Below are 13,893 nucleotides of genomic sequence, written 5' to 3' on the forward strand. Positions count from 1 at the left end.
GTTCGCCTACAATCGAGCCAAGCACTCCACGACATCAAGGAGTCCGTTCATGGTCGTCTATGGCTTCGAACCGCCCACGGCACTCGACATTCTACCTCTACCTCTTCATGAGAGAACGGACATGGACTTCGACAAGCGCGCCGCAACCATGAAGAAGCTACATGAAGACACAAGGGCAACCATTCAAGAACATATCCTCCGTCAAGCTACCCGCCTCAACGCCAAGAAGAAGGAAAGGATATTTGAAGAAGGAGACCTCGTTTGGATTCACCTTCGCAAGGAGCGTTTCCCTCACGAACGCAACTCCAAGCTCAAGCCCCGCGGAGATGGACCTTTCAAGGTCCTCAAGCGTATCAACAACAACTCCTACGTCATCGACATTCCGACCTCCAAGTACTTGGTGAGCAACACGTTCAACGTCGCCGATCTTTCACCACATCATGGAGATGACGAGATGCACGAGTCGAGGACGACTCTTTCCCAAGGGGGGGAGATGATGTAGCCCCGCCTACCGACGACACTACACCAAGACCAACAAGTCCCCCAAGTGGACCAATGACGCGGGCTCGAGTCAAAGCTCTACATGAAAAGGTGAACTCGCTCCTCACTACCCTTGACCTCGATACCCCTTTGGATGGATTGCTACCTCATGCCGATGTGCTATGTGTCATTAGGTACAAGGCGCATCAAGACCTCGGAGAGGAGGACACGACAAGGTCAGGGGAAGGAGAGGAGCAGCGGGACAGGGAGATGATCACGAAGCCGAACCCGACGTCGCTCGAAGCGCTCGAAGGAAGAGAAGAAGTGTTGGCCGGTCCAGGACCGGGTCAGACCGGCCTCACAGCCGGGCCATCCGGCCCCAGGCCCGGTCAACCGGGCGGCAACCGGGTTTCACTGTATCGTACTGGGAGACGACCGGAAAACTTCGCCAGAATCCGGTTGCCGACCGGTCGACCGGCCACAGGCCCGGTCTGACCGGATCCAAACCGGATTTGACGGGAATACTCCACCAAACTGCCTAAGTTATCTATTCGCGTACCTTTTCGCCTTGCTGGCCATGTATGACTATATAAGTAGCCTGGACCCCTCCTTTACCCTTTAGACTTATTCTTGGCTTAAACTTCCACTTGAGCTGTGTCTCCCTAGGGTTAGCATCCATCTTGGACAAGCATCCCTTTGTAATCAAGGCACTCTAGTTGTTGATCCGGATATTGTTGATTGAGATTCTAGTGCAAGGCACTCTCTCTCCCTCATCAATCTCCCCTTCTCCAACTCCAATCTCTCACCGGGAATTCTGCCGCGGCCTCTTCCTTGGTGATTCTATTGGTGTGGTCCATCGAGCCACAGGGGTAAGAATCGGGTGTATCGGGTTGGTGTGCGTGCGTGAGTACCGAAGATCTTCGTGTTCATCGTGTTCCTCGTGCTCTCCCACCTTTTCTCCTCGATTTTGGGTCAAATCGCGAGATCGGGCCATCCCCTAGATCTCAGATCGTATCATAGATGATGCAGCCCCGCCTATCGTCGACGCTGCACCATTACCAAGGAGTCCCCCAAGTGGACCAACAACACAAACCCCCGCCATATATGTCAAGGTGAACTCCTTCCTCTCTATGGTTGACCTCAACACCAACTTGAATGGTATGCTACCTCATGCCTATCATCATGGTGTCCATAGGTGCCGACATCGACAAGGACCAAGAGAGAAGGAACTCCCACGGTGCAAGGAAGAGAGAAGAAGAAGAGAAGAAGAAGAAGAAGAAGAAGAAGAAGGAAAGAGGAGAAGAAGGCTGGCCGGCCCAGAACCCGGTTGGACCGGCCCCATAACCGGACCGTCCGGTTGGCGCCCGGTCGACCGGACCCAGGACCGGACCACCCGGTCACAGGCCCGGTCTGACCGGACCCAAACCGGATTTGACGGGAATGACTCACCAAGCTGCCTAAGTTATCCACTTGTGTACCTTTTCGGCCCAAGCTGCCTTGTACCTCTATATAAGCACCTAGGTCATCCCCTTTACCCCTTAGACAAGATGATAGCTTAAACATGACTTTGAGCTTTGTCTCCCTAGGGTTTCATCCCTCTGTAATCAGGGCCACCCTTGTTGTTGATCTAGATCTGTGAGTGAGATTCTAGTGTGAGCACTCTCTCTCTCTCCCCGATCTCCTTCTCCAACACCGCTCTCTCTCCTCGGAATTCTAACGCGGTCTCTTCCGTAGGAGATTCTATCGGCGTGGTCCATCGAGCCACGGGGGTAAGTATCGGTTGTATCGGGTTTGTGTGCGTGTGTTCTTCGCTTTCTTCACCGTGTTCTTCGCGTTCTTCCTCTCCCACGCCTTTCCCTTGGGTCAACCGCGAGATCGGGCCACAAACGGGGTCTTAGACCTCATCATATGGTATCAGCAGCCTTTGGTTTCCGCGGATTTGACCCTCCACCCACCCAATTTTGCCTCTAAATTTTTTTCGTCAGGAGTTGTGAACATAAATTCAAACGTCTCTCGAAGAAGTGAGTCAACTATTCAAACTTTTCTCAAATAATTTTATTGTATAACATGAATTATTTTTTCCTTCTACTAATCTTAGATGGTTATAAGCAAAATAAATTTCAGCAAGCAGTCAGTAGACGCGAATAGGAATTCAAATATTTCTTAAAGAAGTACTCAATGATTTCAAATGTTTGTATTTTTTGTTGGTTGTATGACATGATTTGTTTCCTTTTACAAGAATATTTGAATATGTACATATTGATCGCACTATTTTACATATCTCTCATCCTCTCGCAAAATATGTTCTTATTGGTACCCAGTCTGTCCACCGGTGATGTCCTCCGCATATATGTATCTAGCTTGACGATCAAGCGATTCTATCATGTATGTAAGTACCTAGCTAGACCATGGCCAATGACCTAAATAGGTTAACACATAATGTTGTTCTTGCATGTACTAAGTCTATGAGGATGGATGATTCCATTGTGTATATTTGCATACCTATCTTGACAGCGGGCTTCAATAACTGATTACTTTGCTTTTTCCAGCTATCCGGCAGACATGCTCGATATGACTATATGAATATTGACATGGCCAGCAAGGCGAGTCAGGGCTACTTAAAAAAATTTAGAGGCGAAATTGGGTGGGTGGAGGGTCAAATCCGCGGAAACCAAAGGCTCTGATACCATATGATGAGGCCTAAGACCCCGTTTGTGGCCCGATCTCGCGGTTGACCCAAGGGAAAGGCGTGGGAGAGGAAGAACGCGAAGAACACGGTGAAGAACGCGAAGAACACACGCACACAAACCCGATACAACCGATACTTACCCCCGTGGCTCGATGGACCACGCCGATAGAATCTCCTACGGAAGAGACCGCGGTAGAATTCCGAGGAGAGAGAGTGGTGTTGGAGACGGAGATCGGGGAAAGAGAGAGAGTGCTCACACTAGAATCTCACTCACAGATCTAGATCAACAACAAGGGTAGCCCTGATTACAGATGGATGAAACCCTAGGGAGACAAAGCTCAAAGTCATGTTTAAGCTATCATCTTGTCTAAGGGGTAAAGGAGATGACCTAGGTGCTTATATAGAGGTACAAGGCAGCTTGGGCCGAAAAGGTACGCAAGTGGATAAGTTAGGCAGCTTGATGAGTCATTCCCGTCAAATCCGGTTTGGGTCCGGTCAGATCGGGCCTGTGACCGGGTGGTCCGGTCCTGGTTCCGGTCGACCGGGCGCCAAACGGACGGTCCGGTTGTGGGGCCGGTCCAACCGGGGTCTGGGCCGGCCAGCCTTCTTCTCCTCTTTCCTTCTTCTTCTTCACTTCTTCTTCTCTCTTCCTTGCACCGTGGGAGTTCCTTCTCTCTTGGTCCTTGTCGATGTCGGCACCTATGGACACCATGATGATAGGCATGAGGTAGCATACCATTCAAGCTGGTGTTGAGGTCAACCATAGAGAGGAAAGAGTTCACCTTGATATATATGGCGGGGGTTTGTGTTGTTGGTCCACTTGGGGGACTCCATGGCCATGGTGTGGCGTCGACGGTAGGCGGTCACAACACATAGTAATTCGTTCAATCCAAATTAAACAAGTGCTTGAGCACGTAGTAATTTCTTCTATAAATGTCCCTAGACTACCCTCTCAACCAGGGGGTCTGAGAGGGGCAAATCAATCTGGTTCATTCGTTTCACCAGCCACAATCCCACTTTTCACCACAGCCGTCGGATGTGGTAGTTTTTTTTCCACCTTTTGCTTGTTTGATTAGGTCAATGACGAATGGGACCCAGCGTGTGTAGGGACGGCGAGCAGTGGCAGCGAGGCCGCTCGTTCACGTCGCCTTTCTCCCCTCGTTTTCCTGTGCGCGTGGGGTGGGTGAAAACCCTAAATCAGCCCGTGGTGACCTCCCCCAATCCCTCGTCTCCTCTCCCCCGTTCCTCCTCCCCCAACCCGCGCCGCCTCCTCTCCTCCTCCCAAGCAGGACGCAGCCGACGTGAGCGAGGACGGAACTCGGGCGCCGCCGGAGAACGGCCGCGGGGCGCTGCTGCGTGGAGCGCCAGTCACCGCCGGTTACCGACCGACGGGGGCGCCTTGACGCGGCCACATCGGCGGCAAGGACTTCGCGCTCGCACGAGGGTGGTTGGACGGGGCAGCGGCGAGCGATGGGGTCGGCCGGATGCGGCAACCGGATGGGGACGGCCGCGATGGTGGCCCGGAGGAGCGTTCATGGAGGAGGACGCCATCAACGCGGAGAGTGGCGGCTGCCCGGCGCTACGAGCTCGAGAAGATCGTCCACAGCCGGCCAGGGCGCGAGGGCTGCAACGGAGGTGGGGTCGATATAGGTGGTGGTGGAGGCCTCCTCCTCCCCCAATTCTTCCGCTCCTGAAGGCAGTGGTGGAGGCTCGCCGACATGCCTAGGAGACGCGGGTTCGCTCAGGTTTTCTTCCCCCTCCTCCCTCCACTCTTCATCTCTGTCTATCTCTGGCAGCTCTTACTCTCGTTTCTCTACTTTCAATGAAAAGAATGCAATCTTCTAGACAATCAATCCTCGAAGTAGTAAGTTTTGTTCAGTCCAATGCTAAGGCATTCAGCAACCAAACACTTTGTTTGCCAAGGGAGATAATCATAGAAAGAAAAATAAAATGAAATTATTTAGTGTAGCCGATCTATATATGTGTACTCTAGCCATAAAGTGAGATGGAAAATTAAGGTGAGTAGAAACAAGCTTTACACTCTTAAGTTCGGTATTGCTTGATATTGCAATTTGAATTAATACATCAGAAATGACGGTGATAGGTTGCCAGACTTTATTTATTTATTGAGCATAGCAGCTGTATCTCGCGACCACGATGGGAAATCTGGTATTAATCTATTTTAGATGAGGACAATGCCATAAATATCATCACTGTCTGAGAAATATTTTGTTTGGCGTGCACATCGTAAATTACTAGGATTGTGATCCTATTTTTCTTGCTACAACCTGATAAGGGGTTTAGTTATGTACCACTTGCAGTATTTAGAAAAGAGATGGAGGAGTATATAATGTGATGTATGAAGATATTTATCGGTTGTGTTATAGCCTTATAGGCATTGGCTTCGAACCTTTACTTTTTCCAAATATGTCTCCTTTATTCCAGTTCCTTGAAGTTCTACCTCTTTATCGGTTGTGTTATTCGTGCTTTCTTTCCTTGTGCTTTGAATGTCTGCCTACTAATTCTACTTTGTTGTTCTGCTTGTTTCGCTTCGAATCTTGCAGCCCTATCTGTCTGTGCATTGCAGCTTCTCTGGAAGGTTCCTTAGTTCCATGATGTTTTCTTCCTTGCACTTGCTTTCGTTGCTTGGTTTTCAAAAAAAGGTAGATCTCTCTGGAGCCCATTAGGGCTACCATATATTTTCCTTATTGTTATGCTTTTCTGCATAGAAACAAAATTTAAGCTTAATTTTACTTTACTCAACTGCTGTTTCAGTATCCCCAACATAGATTTTCACTTCATGTGGTTGTGCCCTGATATAATGAATTATGGCCTTGAAGAAAAGGGAGCTTCATCTACTGGCATTTCATTTATTCTCTATGGTTTTAGTTCAGTACGTTGGTTCATGGGCTAGAAGAAGACTAGAGAGCTTCATCTATTAGCATTTGATTTATCCTCTATGTTTTTAATTAGGAAGGGAAGCCACCGGGCTGGAGGAGGTGGCTGCATGCAGTGCTTAGGACATTGACATGACTTTCCATGGCTAGGTCAAAGCTCCTAAGTTCTGGTGAGCCACTTCCAAGCCGGACCCTTGATCTACATCCACGGCGACCTGGGTTGGCCACAAGAGGGATTTGTTTGTAGCTTGAGGTAGTGTATGAAAATAAATTGTATATGTGCATCCAATGGGCGAGATATTGGTCATCCAAACAACACAAACCTGGATTTTCTAGCACGCTGCTGATTGTTGCTGTAGTGGATGTATTTTTGAGATTTGAAAGAGGCCAATGGAAGCTACATAACTCAAGTCAGCGACTTCTAAAAGGCAGAAACGCTTTTGAATTTCATAAGATGACAAAAATGTCAGTAATAAGACAACATCAAGGTATAATATATTTTCCCCATTGTGTCTTGTTTGTTTTATTCAAAAAACGTTATATGTGCCCATACTAAAGTTATCTTCCTGAATGTAGAGCTGTAAGGCATGCACCAAATGTTTAAAGCATGGCTTGCTCTTTTGGAGAAGGGTTCGGTAGAAGTTAATTGGGGAATGGGTTTCCCTGCTATAGAGATACCTGTAATAGCATCCAAGATCCCAAAGCCCCTTCTTTATGGGAAACCTTCAAAAGATGTCTGAGGTTTGCTTTTCTTTGTGTGTCCTACTGTAAAAGGAGAACTTCTGATGTACAATTGAAAATAGCAGTCTTGTTGAATGGCATTTCTTCTTATGTGCTAATGGTATTGTTTGCATTTGGTAAATGAATATGTAACTCTGTCAACATGTTTCAACATGCATGTATTGGCTCTAGGATATGACAAGATGAATATGATAGGGTCATATGTCTTTCGGAGTGTTCCTGTGTATATATTTTACCGCTCTCATTGTTCTACAGAAAAGAAAGTTGTTTAAATAGATCCATTTTCTCTTTGATTCAATCTAATATTTTATCCAGTGTTAACATGGTTTATCACGGTTAGTTATGCTTCATTGCGCGATATTTATATGCGCAGGGACAAGAGGGCAAGGATTTTGTTAACACAGAGAAAACAAAGAGGAATATCAATGTCTCTGAATATCTCGTTCTTGTGATACTTCTGGGCTCTTTGGCCCATGCCTCTGGCGGTCGACTATCCTAGCAGCGTTTTGTGTATGACCACTGTAAGAATAAGCTGAGAGTTATTTGTCTTGGTGTCTTACTTTAGTTCATCCTTTCCAGCTGCTCCCTATACTCCTATCATGGGGAACGAGGAATCAGGTAATGGAGATACACATTTTTGTGACTATTCTTAATTTCCATCACCGAGGCTTGGAACTGAGGATATTCTTCGTTTGACGGTCTAACCCATAATGGTGCAGGTTAGTCTGGTATTCTCTCAATTGTATTTTTTTTTGCAAAGGGAAGGTCTATTGTCTTCCCTTTAGAGCCTCCAGTAATGCTGAAATATTTTGCAACGGTGGGATGCCTTAAATTTTTTGCGTTGAATGACTAGCTTCTTTAGGAGGCATATGTTGTGCCCGCTTGGCCATATTTGAGAATATAGGAATATATCATTAATACCTCCATGGAGCTTTTGATCCAATGGCATACATGATCAACACTCTTGTTTTATTCGTGATTGTTCTTTACAACTGTGAGAGACTTCTATGTACTTGGTATTTACTGTTTTGTCTCATCTTTTCCATGCAGGTGACACCTCTTGTCTGGTTGGAAGTCCAACTTGTAAAATATTCAAGAAGGAACGGTAGAGAAGTGGGTCTGCATCAAGGAGAGTGTCCGTTGCAGCTGTCACACATTTCTTGGGGATGGATGGTAGCGGCAGCGAGAAACAGAGGTGACAGCACGCACGTCTGCCTCCGCCCCAACGTCTCTGTCGACTGGACACCTCCGCACCGCCTCCATCCTCCCGACGGTGAGTGTGAGGTGGCCTCACAACTGTCTTCTCTTCTCTATTTCTAGGTTGTTAGATCTGTTGTTTAGTCCATAAAGCTGATCTGCAAATATTCTCCATACAATTACTCCTCACTTGCCTCAAATATCAGGAACGAGGTTGACCAGATTTCCTCGAGTGCACCTAACCCAGTACTACAATCATCATGTACAACTATGTGTTCTAGGATATGCGAAATTGTGACCTCCAGCAGGCTTGCACAGATGATGCCAATGCCTGATTAAATACGTCCTTTTAAAGGCCTGGAATTGAAGCTTCAGTTCAGTGTAAACCTATTTCCACATTTTCTGACTATTTAATCATTTTGTACTTGTCTGTGCAATACAAGACCAGTGATACTTCTTAGTGCTCTAATTTTCATCCACAAAACAGATTGAGTGTCATCTTCACGGTTAGATTCCAGGGAGGATGTAAATAACTTTTGGATTAATAAAAGTAAGAATATGAGAGCTAAATAACCGCCAGTTTACACTAAATGAATTTGATGAGTCTCTGCAAATGGTTGGCATCGCTCTTTATTCTGCAGATTAAAAGAACTTGATTAATTGTTCATGTTCACAGGTATCTAAAAAGCTTTCTCTGATGTCTGTCTTTAAGGGTTACTCTTGGTACTAGGCACATCCATGGTTAGAAGTTGCTTGACAATTTTTGTTTGAACTAAGTTATTTGTGGGATACACATGAAATAGTCTAAGCCTGATATATACGGTGCTAATTTACCCTCTACCTAAAACTTGTTGGAGAAACATGGAGTTTTTTTTTGGCAGCTTCCAAATGTTGATTTTGCCTCAGGTACTGTGCTTGCCACCTCTGGTGAAGGAGCCCTGCTCCAGCGCTCCCCCCTAACATAAGTTGAGAGGTCATATTTAGTTTATTTTCCTACTTTAGTCTGCCGAAATTTATACCCATTCCATGTATACCCGTTTGTATAGATGTCGTATCTATACCCTTTTATATGTGGTACTTTTTCAGTAAACATTGCGTCAGGAACACACGGGATGGTACAAGTATGTCATACGTACGGGATTTGCTTGTGTAAGACAACGCGCACCATACGGGTCTCTATAGGGCTGTACGTACACGTCAGATTTGGTGATTTTACGATCGTGCCTCCGCTTACGGAGGGGTATGAGAAGATCTTCACCATCATTGTTTTTGATGTGGCCACAGTTTTACCAAGGGAGGAGCACGAGCAGAAGTGCTGGTGAAGAGTCTGTACACAAGGGAAACCTAAAATCTGCACCGAAGATCTCAAGAGTAAAGAGCCAGTTCTTGCACTTGCATGTGGAAGGATGAGGTCTCCATCCACTCCGTACTCGTCGTGGAGGCTCGCATCCACCATCCGGGACAGAGAGGAGCTCGCAGCTGCACATCACATCCACCACTGTACTGCTACAGTATGAGTGGATGTAGAAGAAGCTACTTCTGGGTTGAAGAAGATTTATTATTACTATGATGTTTTAGCTCTTGTAATTGACATGCAGTGGAATATTATCAGATCATGTAAGTTGTGTGTTGTAATGAAGTGGTATAATAGGTAAGTTATATGAAGTTTGCTTGTAAGGCATGAATAATTGTTAATGGACCACTTTGCTGGATATAGCCAATTCTCTTTTTATATCGAGTTCCACTACAGAATAACGCACTGCAGATTGTATCTTATATATTTTTCCTACACACAGAAGTATAGCAGAAGAGATTTCTGTTGACTCCCGTAAAAAATGTTTACGCGATACTACAACCTGGGGTTTTCAAGTTTATCATTCAAAATTGTAGTATGAAGTTATAGAGAGAATTTGGGACCAACACCACCACCAGCATATGACACTTGAAATCGCCAAAACCTATATATGCATCGCAACAATCGATCGTGGTAGAGAAGTGATGAAACTTGAGATCTTTTTTGTTGCCTACAATTGTTGAAGGTGGTGTCAGAAAAGACATACATCACACCAGGGCAACAAAAAATTGAAGGATGATGGAATTGTGGAAGGCAAGCTCTGAAAAGTCGTTGTAACTAGAAAGATGAATTTTTTCTAGAGGGAACTAGAAAGATGAATTTGCTCATGAAAGTAGGGGGACACCTTTAAAAAATGCAAGTTGCATTATTATTTCATTACAGTGAACGGATATTTAGATATACACATTTTTTACGCGCGATTTTTCACTTGTATCATATTTACATTTAACATGGCCGTAGCAACGCACGTGCACTCAGCTATAATCTACAAGATTGCATTGCTACTTGGTGGTTGTGGTTTTTTTTAACCTTTTCAGAGATAGAAGAAAGTGTGTTCTACAGTTCTACTTGCCACAATTAGTTTATATATATAATAGTACCCTTTGAAGACATGGGTTTTGGAAATATTTGAAGTGTACTACATTGTACTGTAGTAAGTAGAAAACATCTATAAATTCAGTAGCATGCACTGATGGAATTACTGGTGGACTTAATTTGTCTTTTGACTCAGCCACCGAGGTCTTATGTCCTAAGTTTTTGTACTACATAGTATGGTTTGTAAGCAGCAAACAACTATAAATTCAGTAATCATGCACTCACGGATTTACTGGTGGAATTTGTTTAATCTTAATGGAAAATAGGCAACATTTGTTTCCGGTTCTTGAAAAAAAGTCTTTTTTGACTCAGTCACTCAGGCCTGATGTCCTAATTTTTTTTACTACATGGTACGGTAGTAATAAGTACCAAACAACTATATATCCTGTAGTCATGCATTCACGGATTTACTGGTGAACATGATCTGTCATTTGAATCAGGCATGATGTCCTAACTTTTGCTTCATGTGTTGCAGGTGTTGCCTACACTTCTTGACCGTCTATCAAGGTTCTTAGCAAGCACTTCCTCTCAAATGCTTCCAAGTTACTGATTCCTCTTTATCCAATGCATACAAGATGAATTCTTTTAGCGCCTCTTAGCCACCTCAATGTTAATTATTGTTTAACGTAGCGATAAGGCTATCCAAACAAGTAATTCTACATCCTCTTTCTTAGTTAAAATTGAATCTTTATTAAGAAAGAAAATTATGTAATATGTGGGCATTATTTGTACTCATTGTAGCTTGTATCTTTGGTCTTGTTTATTCTGAAATAATTGCGTGTGCGATGTAAGGACTAATGGGTATGCATGTCGTGATTTCAGGAATTCGGGCTAAAGAAGCTACAGAATCAGCTTTTAAGGATGGAAAACAGCTATTGGTGAGTGACTTGATCATTAATCTTATTATTTAGTTGCATTTAATGTTCTGCCTTTTATGTCAATGATTTTCTATGCAATATATGACATGAACTAAAGTTTCCGTGGATTAGGCTCTTTGTAGCACATGGGAAGCTGAACTTCGTTGTTTCTGAGGACCAACTACTACTGTATTCCTCCCTATGTCAAAATTTATCCAGTTCAGATCCACCTTAAATACCATCAGAATTATCTGCAATCTTTGTTTTAATCCTAACTACAAATAGGAAAGAGTATATCTTTGGATTGGTCGTTTCTATAAGTTGCAACCTATCTGAGAACATCTACTTATGGATTGTTGCAACAACTAGGCAGCTCTGAGGTAGTAGTGTATGCCGATTTTGTAATTGCCTTCAAACTGAAGTGGCGGTCCTGTACTTGTAGTGCTTGTGGAGGTGGCCAAGACCATGTACCACATTATTGTCTTCATGGCACTCGATCGGGTATGATTTGTTACCCTCACTGTTGCTGCTTAAACTTTTTTTTACTTCCCACTCTAATTGATGAATAAAACTAGGGTATCAATTAATCTTGTTGGGTATGTGATGGGATGGGGAGGGCTGGTGTGTCATGTGTGTGTGGTTTAGCACCATGGGAAGAAGCAACACAGGGGATATATTCTGTTCCTGCATTTGTGTGTTCTTATTATTGTTTGGCTTGGGGGTAATTGTGATTTATGAGAAATGGGGTAGCCATCTAATACTAATATTAAGAAAGTGTGAGTTTAACCATTTTTTCTCATGCAGAAATTACGCATGGGGCTGATCCTCGCCTCGGTGGTTAGAGTGATTCTATCTCGCATGATGATTCCGAATCGTAAGTTCTAGGGGAGTATATATTGTATGTTTCATGCTTTAGTTTTAAGTTTGAGGAGAGGTACAGAAGAAGGTTACATATATTGCAGCTTCTTTGACTTAACAATACTGATAAAAAACTAATCCCTCCGATTCATAATATTTGTCCCTAATACGGATGTATCTAGAACTAAAATGTGTCTAGATACATTCATATTGGCGACAATTAATATGAATCGGAGGGAGTACTTTCATTTTTCAATTCGCTAGGTGTCCCAATTTTTACTTTAATTTTTCTTAGGGGTAGATTATCAACTACTAATTTAGTTTCTGAAAATGGAAATGGGAAGGCAACCTCTTTTTCAGAAAACCAAACAACCGTGGAATATGGAATATAGAAGGGGAATATAGTTTCATATGTATTTGATTCATTACTTCACTGCAAGGTCTCGGTCCTGAACCCACGTATTCTACCAGCAAACCCTGTATAAGCATGTAGGTTGCTTCATTTTAGTGAAGAAATAAAACATATTTGAAACTCCACATTCCGGCCAATAAATATTTCACAATTTTCTATAGAGGCCACATTTTGCGGCTATGATTTCCTGAAATTGCACCATTTTCTATAGGCCTGTTCAAGGGAACACGTTTAGGATGTGCCAAGTAACTTAGTTTCTACACTTGTATGGCGACGAGAGGTCATGGTGATTTATTATTTTGCGTTCTGCGAGTTTTTTACTATTTAGCATATATGTACTATTTTCCAGTATTATGGCTATCTAACCAAGAAGGTTTACATTGCCTTCCAAGTAGTTGCATTATCATGATAACTTGTGAGTCAAGTCTCTGCTTTTCTTTGTAAGTAAAATCTCTTGCTCGGCAATGCATTTAAGAAGAAAAGAGGAAATACCCCTCTACAATCACTCTCATAATAATTTAACAGCCACTACCGTATGAAACATGCATCAAGCTCAGGCAATGAATTATCTTTTCGAGAATATAGGCAGTGAATTATCATGCAGTCCCGTGCACCTTTCTTAATTCCAGTTTCAAAACATTTTTCAGATTCATGTATGGTTTTTCTCATCAAATCTCAAGCAGGGCACTGCAAAGAGAACAGAAACCCATCTCCACGGCATGAAGACTGGTGAGCTGGGAAATGCTCCATGTTGAAATTGAAACTTTTGATTCCCGGTTCCTGATACACCCACTTAGGAGCTGAGCTTGGAGTGATGCGAAGTCTTTCTGCCGTTGATTATTTTCAAGGTGTTCATTTTGCCCCACAGCTGGCTGCGCAGTTTATATGCAAATACCTATGGGAGCCAGCAACTTCAGAGTATTGCTGACTCTGCTCCAACCCTCGGTACTAAAATAAGCCAAACCCTATGGTTAGTCTCCGCCATTTGCGCGATAGCGCAACGGGTATTATTTGAAAGTTATTAAAATGCCGTGCATATGTACACTTAAACATTGCGATGAAAGACAAATGTGCAAGTGATGAAATAAGAAATCGCAACCACTTAACCATAATATTCCTGTGATAGCAAGTGGATTACGCAAAGGAAAGTGGAAGAGATATCGAGAGCATTACCCACATGAAAGTACAAGGGTCGTCGAGTAATGCGATAACACGCACGTCGGATACTATTGTACTCGATGGAAGAGCTCTGCTCCAACCTTCGGTACTAAAATAAGCGAAACCCTATGGTTAGCCTCCGTCATTGCGCGATA

The 13,893-nt window shown here is 43.8% G+C and overlaps 1 long non-coding RNA gene across 2 annotated transcripts; it reads left to right on the plus strand.

Annotated features, from left to right (window-relative positions):
- Positions 1 to 8,143: 8,143 nt before the first annotated feature.
- On the plus strand, positions 8,144 to 9,736 carry LOC127316290 (uncharacterized). Of its 2 annotated transcripts, XR_011750158.1 has the most exons (3): positions 8,144 to 8,977; positions 9,091 to 9,190; positions 9,289 to 9,736. It is a non-coding gene; the product is annotated as an uncharacterized lncRNA (long non-coding RNA). The 2 variants fall into 2 exon arrangements; XR_007860255.1 differs by having other exon boundaries at positions 8,144 to 9,190.
- Positions 9,737 to 13,893: the final 4,157 nt, after the last annotated feature.

Source organism: Lolium perenne, chromosome 1 (genome assembly GCF_019359855.2).
Source record: "Lolium perenne isolate Kyuss_39 chromosome 1, Kyuss_2.0, whole genome shotgun sequence".
Taxonomy (NCBI): domain Eukaryota; kingdom Viridiplantae; phylum Streptophyta; class Magnoliopsida; order Poales; family Poaceae; genus Lolium; species Lolium perenne.